Here is a 7,278-nt window from a genome sequence, read left to right as displayed (position 1 = left end):
TTTACCTGAGAGCAGCTCAGGTGTAAGGCACTAGGCAGAAGTTCTATCCACTGAGAGCTGCCTGCCTGCCTCCCTCCAACCCCAATACCGAGCGTCCCGGCATGGAGGTCAGGTTCCCTAGGGGATCTTGTTTGTCCACTGTGGGTTGGGGCAGTCGGCAGTTGGGCAGTGGAAACTAGCATTCCAACCCCCATGCATGGTTGTCTTATCAGCCCAGTGCATGGTAGCTGGCAGGAGGGGAACCCCACAGTTGGTGGGTTGTGTATGCTCACTGGTGAGGCAGGGGCCCTGGGTGCTGGTGAGGGTCTGAACTTGCCTGGAGATTATTCTGCTCAATGAACTGTGACATTAAATAGAAATAAAAAATATGACAGGTTAAGAGAGAGAGACCACAGAAAAAGTTAGTTTTATGTCTCAGTATGTTACTGGCACGTTCTTCTTCCTTGAAGATAAGGAGCCCTTATTTTATTTGCATTTTCCTCTGGACCCCACAAAATATGCTGTTGGCTTTGATTTGGTTAAATTAATTTTCATAGTAAAACAAAAACGAGGCTATTCCTTGTTTACCGATATTTGTATTTTAAAAGATTTTACATTTTTAAAGAATTAAGTCTGATAGGGATGAATACAGGCATACTGCAGAGAAATTGGGTCTTGGGTCTACACCCCAATAATAAACCCAGGACTGCAATTGAATTTTTCAAGTCACACAAAGTTTCTGATTTTCCAGTCTATATAAACATTACGTTTACTCCATAGTGTATTCTGAGTGTGCAATAGCATTATGTCTGAGAAAGCAATGTACATACCTTCGTTAAAAAGTACTTTTTGCAAAAAATAGCTAACACTCATCCGGGCCTTGAGCAAGTTATCATCTGTTTGCTGATGGAGGGTCTTGCCTCATGTTGATGGCTGCTGACTGCCCAGGGTGGGCACTGCTGAGCGTTGAGGTGGGGCAGTGGTTGTTTTTTCAAAAAGACAGAAAGGAAGTTTGTTGTATCACCGGACTTTCCCTCTTACCCAGGGTCGACTGTCCTTCAGAATTAGAGATAGTCTTCTCAAACCCTGTCGCTGTTTCATCAACTAAGTTCACACAGTTGTCTAAATCATTGTTGCCATTTCCATATTGTCTGCAGCGTCTTCACTGGGAGAAGATTCCACACAAGGAGCCACTTTCTTTGCTCATCCACTGGAGCAACTGCTCGTCCTTCCAAGTTTTATCGTGAGATTGCGATAGTTTCATCACATCTTCAGACCTCACTGCTAATTCTACTCTTATTATTTCCATCACATCTGCAATCACTTTCTCCATTGAAGTCTCCAATTCATCAGAGTCTCCCATGAGCATTGGAATCAACTCTTTATAACTCTCATTTATATTGCTATTTTGACCTTCTCCCATGATTCACAAGTCTACCCCATGGCATTTAGAATGGTGGATGTTTTTGACTTATTTTGCCCAGACCTATCAAAGGAATCACCCTCTACGGCAGCTTGACAAAATGTATTTTTTAAAATCATAAGACTTAAAAGTCAAAATCACACATTGCTCCGTGGGCCCCAGAACGGATGTTGTTAGTGGGCGTGAAAACAGTATTCATCTCCTTGTCCATCTCCATCACAGCTCATGGATGACCAGGTGCATTGTCAATCAGCAGCAATATTTTGAAAGAAATATGTTTTAATTGGCAGTAGGTCTCAACAGTAGGCTCACGATGTTCACTAATTATGCTGTAGACATATGTGCTGTCTCAAGGCTTTCTTGTTCCATTTCTAGGGTACAAAGTAGATTTAGCATAATTTTTATGGGCTTTAGGGTTTTAAAAATGGTAAATGAGCACTAGCTTAAACTTAAAGTCACCAGCTGCATTAGCCCCTCATAAGAGAGTCAGCTCCTTTTTCTAAGGAATTAACTTTTCAATTCTAGCTATGAAAGTTCTAGCTGACGTCTTCCAGTAGAGAAGACGATTGGCTCCACATTGAAGGTCTGCTGATTCCTGTAGCCGCCTCCATCAGTTACCTTAGGTTATCTCAGTACTTGTGGCGGCTTCTCTGTCAGCTCAGCACTCATGGCCTCTCTTGTACTTCTGTGATGTGGGGATAACGTCTTTCCTTTGATCTCGTGAACTTTTCTCTGCTAGCTTCGACCTTTTCTTCTGCAGCGTCCTTACTTCTCTGGGCCTTCGTAGAATTAAGGAGAGTTAGAGACTTACTCTGCATCAGGCTGTGGCTTAAGGGAATATCGTGGCTTGTCAGACCTTCTATCCAGACCATTAAAACTTTCTCCACATTAGCCACAGGGCTGTTTCACTTTCTTGTCATTCATGAATTCATTGGAGTAGCATTTTTAATTTCCTTCAAGAATTTTTTCTTTGAAGTCACAACGTGGCTGTTTGTGCAAGAGGCCCCGATTTCAGGCTAGCTCAGCTTCTGAGTTGTCTTCCTAACTAAGCTTAATTATTTCTAGCTTTTTATTTAAGCTGAAAGATATGTAACTCTTCTTTTTTCTTAAACACTTCAAGGCCCATCGTGGCGACACTAATTAGCGTAACTTTAATATTCTTTTTTCTCAGGGAATAAGGAGGCCTGAGAAGGGAAGAGATGGGTAATGGCCAATTGGTGGACTAGTCAGAGAGTATCAAACATTTATTACGTTTTCTATATTATATGGACATGGTTCAAGGCACACTAAAATAATTACAGTAGTAACACCAAAGATCGCTGCTCACAAACCACCATCACTGATATAAAAACAATGAAAAGTTTTGAAATATTATGAGAATTACCAAGATATGTCACAGACAGGAGGTAAGCACACAATGTTGGAAAAATATCACTGATAGACTGACACAGAGTTGCCACCAATCTTCAGTTTGTAAAAGACATAATATCCGCGAGGCAGAGTGAAGTGACAGCAGAAATCTGACGTATGTCCGTGGACCCAGGCTTAATAACCATAGGCATTTTCTTCTTTTGCATCATCAAAGTTAAGTTGGTATAACTTTTAAACAAATTGTTAGAAGTATAGGAATTTTCTGTAAAAAAGACAAATGATAAATTCCGGAGAGGATGCAGAGAAAGGGGAGTGCTCATAAGCTGTCGGTGGGAATGGAAAATAGTATGTAGGTTCCAAAAAACCAAAAATGAAACCACCAAACGACCAGAAGTCCCACCGCCAGGTATATAGCCCAAAGAAAGAAGAGGACAGAGGTCTATTGAAGAGCTGTCTGTACTCTCTATTTTCAATAGCAAAACATGGAAGCTAAATGTCGATCAAAAGATGAGTAAATAAATAAACATGGCCTGCAGACATAATAGGACATTATTCAGCAATAACAATGAAATGAAATCTTGTCATTTCAACATGGATGGAACTGGAAGTCCTTATTAATTGAAAAAAGCCAGGCACCAAAGACAAATGCTACATGTTCTCATGCTCGTGTGGAAGCTGAAATCAGGGATCTGGTGAGAGAGAAGAATGAGAGTCCCCAAAGGCAGGGGAGGGTGTGCGCTGGGGGTGGGGTGAGCAGAACGTGGTCAAGGGGCCCAACAGTACGGTTAGTTAGGAGGCATATGTTCTAATATTGATAGAACAGCAGAGAAATTATATTTAACAATATTTTATATTTCAAAATAGCTGGAAAAGAAGATCTGTGATACTCCTAACACAAAGAAAAGATAAACGTTTGAGGTGCTGAATATCCAAGTTACCTTGATCTAATCATAACACATTGTATAAAGGTTATGAAAATGTCACATGGACCACCCAAATATGCAACTATTATAAATCAATAAAAAATATTTGATCAAAAAATAAAAAAACTTGATTTTGCCTCAAAGTCAACTCACTATAGATTCCCTTTCCTCCAATCCCTCACCCAAAAGCCTATGAAAGTGACAGGGAAGATGGACAGGATTACAGCAGACAGTGTTGGCAGCCAGGGAACCGAGTCCCTGTATTGGAGTGCTGGGTGCTGGCCACTCGGCCTCAGCCTTCAGAGAACTGCTCAGACACTGGAGCCGCTTCGCAGAGATGAGAGAGTGAAGCTCTTGGGAAGGACACCCCCAAGGCCAGACTGCACAGTGACCGGCAGCTAAGACGGCAGAAGTCTGCTCCCCTGCACAGTGGTGGGCTGAGAGGCTGAGTGCTGGGGTGTAATATGACCCTTCAGAGCTCCCTGGGGTCACGTAGCACTGGGACTTCCCCTAACTGCGTGCTGCTCAGCTGCCTCCCTGTCTGTCGACCGCTGCCCTCCAACGGCCTGTCCAGGGTCCCATCCTTGGTCAGTCATTGAACCCAACTCTTCCTCTCGGGCTGCTTATGGCAAGAACCCAAGTTATGACACCAAGCATGGTGCTAAGATAATTCTCTATTTTATAATTCAATTGCCAATCAAATCTAAAATACATGCACTTTTTGCCTGTATTTTAGGTTTCTAACCCAGTCTCTATTAAAATCCTTGAGGGTATTTGGATGTAAAATGAAGACCAAGTCTACTCTGATGTCTTGGAGGCTGACTGTGACCCCAGGGAACTTACCTTGCTGAGGATTAGAAATTCCCCCAGAGTGGAAGCTGTGCGTTTCTAAATCTCCACTGTCCAGATACTCCCTGGGCACTTTCTACATGCCGAACATTATTAGAAGTTCTCAGATAATTTTTTAAAAGCTCACTACAACACATTCCACTGTCTTTGTGGAATGAACGTTCCCCATTCCCTCTGACCCAGATGGGTTCAGGGCATCACCGTGGTGTCCCTGCCTCTGGGAGAGCTGAACTTCTTGGGGTTGACCAGGACGCGGCAGAAGCCAAAGTCACAGGTGTTCCAAATCGTGACTGCTGAGCAAGTCCTGGCCCTAGTGAAGCTGATGGACAGCTGGAGAGGTGTGGGAACCCCGTGGTATCCATGGAGGTGCCAGGACGTTGGAGTTGGGGTGGTGATGCCAGGGAGTCCTCAGCTGGTCACCCTCTGTTTGTGGTTCCCGTGACCAGGCCTAGTGTGCACGTCCTCTGTTTCCTATTGAGCAGTTTTCTCTTTGCTCTTGCCTGGCTGAGACATGGGACTTGTCCTGTTTCCATGATTCCATTAAAAGTTCATTTCCATGAGCTATTACTGTGTGAAGCAGACTCTGCTGAAGGTTTGGGGAGATGGGGTGATTTTATAACATGGAAACAGGGGTTGCATATACACGTGAGCTTAGACTGTAATCACACCTGCTTCCTTCCGTCCCCCATCCCTGGGATAATGGACTTTCTGTGTCATCCTGTTTGTCCTACATCCTCATCCTCTTCTTCTCTGTCTTCTCTGTCTTCTCACTTATTAACTAGCTTCCCAAACTGTGACCATAGACCTCAGCTCCCCTACATGGTGGTTTATGCAGGTGTGTTTCTGTACAAAGGCACTTCCCTCCATGTGTGACAAGGTTGTTGCTGAGGTCAGACTCTGGGCACCCTGAATTATGCCTGGTGGGCTTCCTGCTAGAGGCGCGGACCTGCTACCTTGACCCTCACCTTATAACGCACACGGAGTACGAGGATAGAGACTCGGAAGATTCCTACACTTTGAAGAAGAAAAAAATTCTCCAAGTTGGGAAAAAAATTTAAATACTAATGTTAAAAAATGGAGACCCAAAACTCTTATCGAGGGTATAACTACTACCGAAACCCTCAGCACAGCACACAGTTAGCACTGACCTTAGCAATCTTCTAGGGAGCTCCCCTGTGCCTGGATTTTCCTGAGGAATTCACCCCCAGATTTGCTGGTGTGCTAGTGTCTTCTTAAATCATTTTCAGGGCGAGGTTTCTGGGCACATATTTGCCCAGTAGTGCCCAATCTCATGAGATTAGATGTTGGATAGTAAGTTGTCTCTGTGGATATTATGGCAAATGATAGACTTACAGATTTGGGACCTTGAGGAGGTTCTTGCTACAATGCCCTTTAAGTCTGTGGAGAATAAAGCCCTGCAGAAGGAAAGCTGGACATATAAGTTGGACTCGATCACCATTGTCTTATCCCAAGAGACAGATCTTGCCTACACTGGGGATCCATCTCTGGGTGTTGGTAAGGGTGACCTTACCCTGACTTACGCAGAGCAGGTGCTGTTCTGAGTCTCCATCTACCCTGACTGATGGGCTGATCACAGTTGCCCCGTAGAGCAGATGTTATCGTCATCATCCCCATCTATAGATGGGGAGAGAACTTGCTCACTGCCCCCCGACTCCTGAGTAGTAGGCGCAGGCACTGACCTCCAGCGCCACCTGGCCTCCCATCTCAGACATCTGGAAGTTCTAAAGGGATGCTATGATGTTTGAAAGTGTTCGGGCAGTTCTCTAATTAGCATTCTTCCCTAAGCAGTGGGAAATATAATATACTTCTTTGCAGCTATCATTAAAAAATTCACTATGAAGGACTATTTTAATTGGGTCAGAATTTTCAATGATACACAGCAAAGATTATCTTTCTTGAATTTTTTATTTTTTTATGGTTAGAATATTCTTCCTTGGTTCTCAAAGTACCAAGATCAGTTTTCTGTCATCATAACTTCCCTGAGCCAGGGACTCTACTTCTAAGAAGCTGATTCCTACATCATGATGCTTTCCCATGGGTGGGGAAGTGATTAACTGCGTTAGGCTTCATCCATTTAGAACAGTGTATTATTAATGGAGTGAATATTTTTTTAAGTTGGGAAGCAAAAGATATGAAATATAGGTGTTGGCATTTTCCCAATAAATCTATTATGCAATTGGTGTGTATACGCTGCCCTGTGTGAGCGATGATGGGTACTCGGTGCGAGCCTTGGTGTGTATACCCTTCCCTGCATGAGTGATGACAGGTACGCTCAGCACGACCCTTGGTGTGTATACCCCGCCCTCCGTGAGTGATGACAGGTACACTCGGGGTGAGCCTTGTCTTATATACCCCACCCTGTGTGAGTGATGACAGGTACTTGGCACGAGCCTTGGTGTGTATACCCCGCCCTGCATGAGCTATGACAGGTACACTCAGCACGAGCCTTGGTGTGTATACCCCACCCTGCGTGAGTGATGACAGGTACGCTCAGGGTGAGCCTCAGTATATATACCCCACCCTGTGTGAATGATGACAGGTACGCTCAGCACGACCCTTGGTGTGTATACCCCGCCCTCCGTGAGCGATGACAGGTACACTTGGGGTGAGCCTCAGTATATATACCCCACCCTGCGTGAATGATGACAGGTACGCTCAGCATGACCCTTGGTGTGTATACCCCGCCCTGCGTGAGCAATGACGGGTACACTC

At 44.3% G+C, this 7,278-nt stretch overlaps 1 protein-coding gene across 1 annotated transcript in view; it reads left to right on the top strand.

The window, feature by feature from the left end:
* The window catches only part of DSCAM (DS cell adhesion molecule), a gene marked incomplete at its 5' end in the record, with an annotated part of 730,460 nt that overhangs the window by 122,099 nt on the left and 601,083 nt on the right, over positions 1-7,278 (top strand). The window lies entirely within an intron of this gene.

The sequence above is a fragment of the Otolemur garnettii genome, unplaced genomic scaffold (assembly GCF_000181295.1).
Source record: "Otolemur garnettii isolate 467f Iridium unplaced genomic scaffold, OtoGar3 scaffold00128, whole genome shotgun sequence".
Taxonomy (NCBI): Eukaryota; Metazoa; Chordata; class Mammalia; order Primates; family Galagidae; genus Otolemur; species Otolemur garnettii.
Note: the sequence above shows the minus strand (reverse complement) of the source record. Positions and strands in the feature narration are given on the sequence as shown.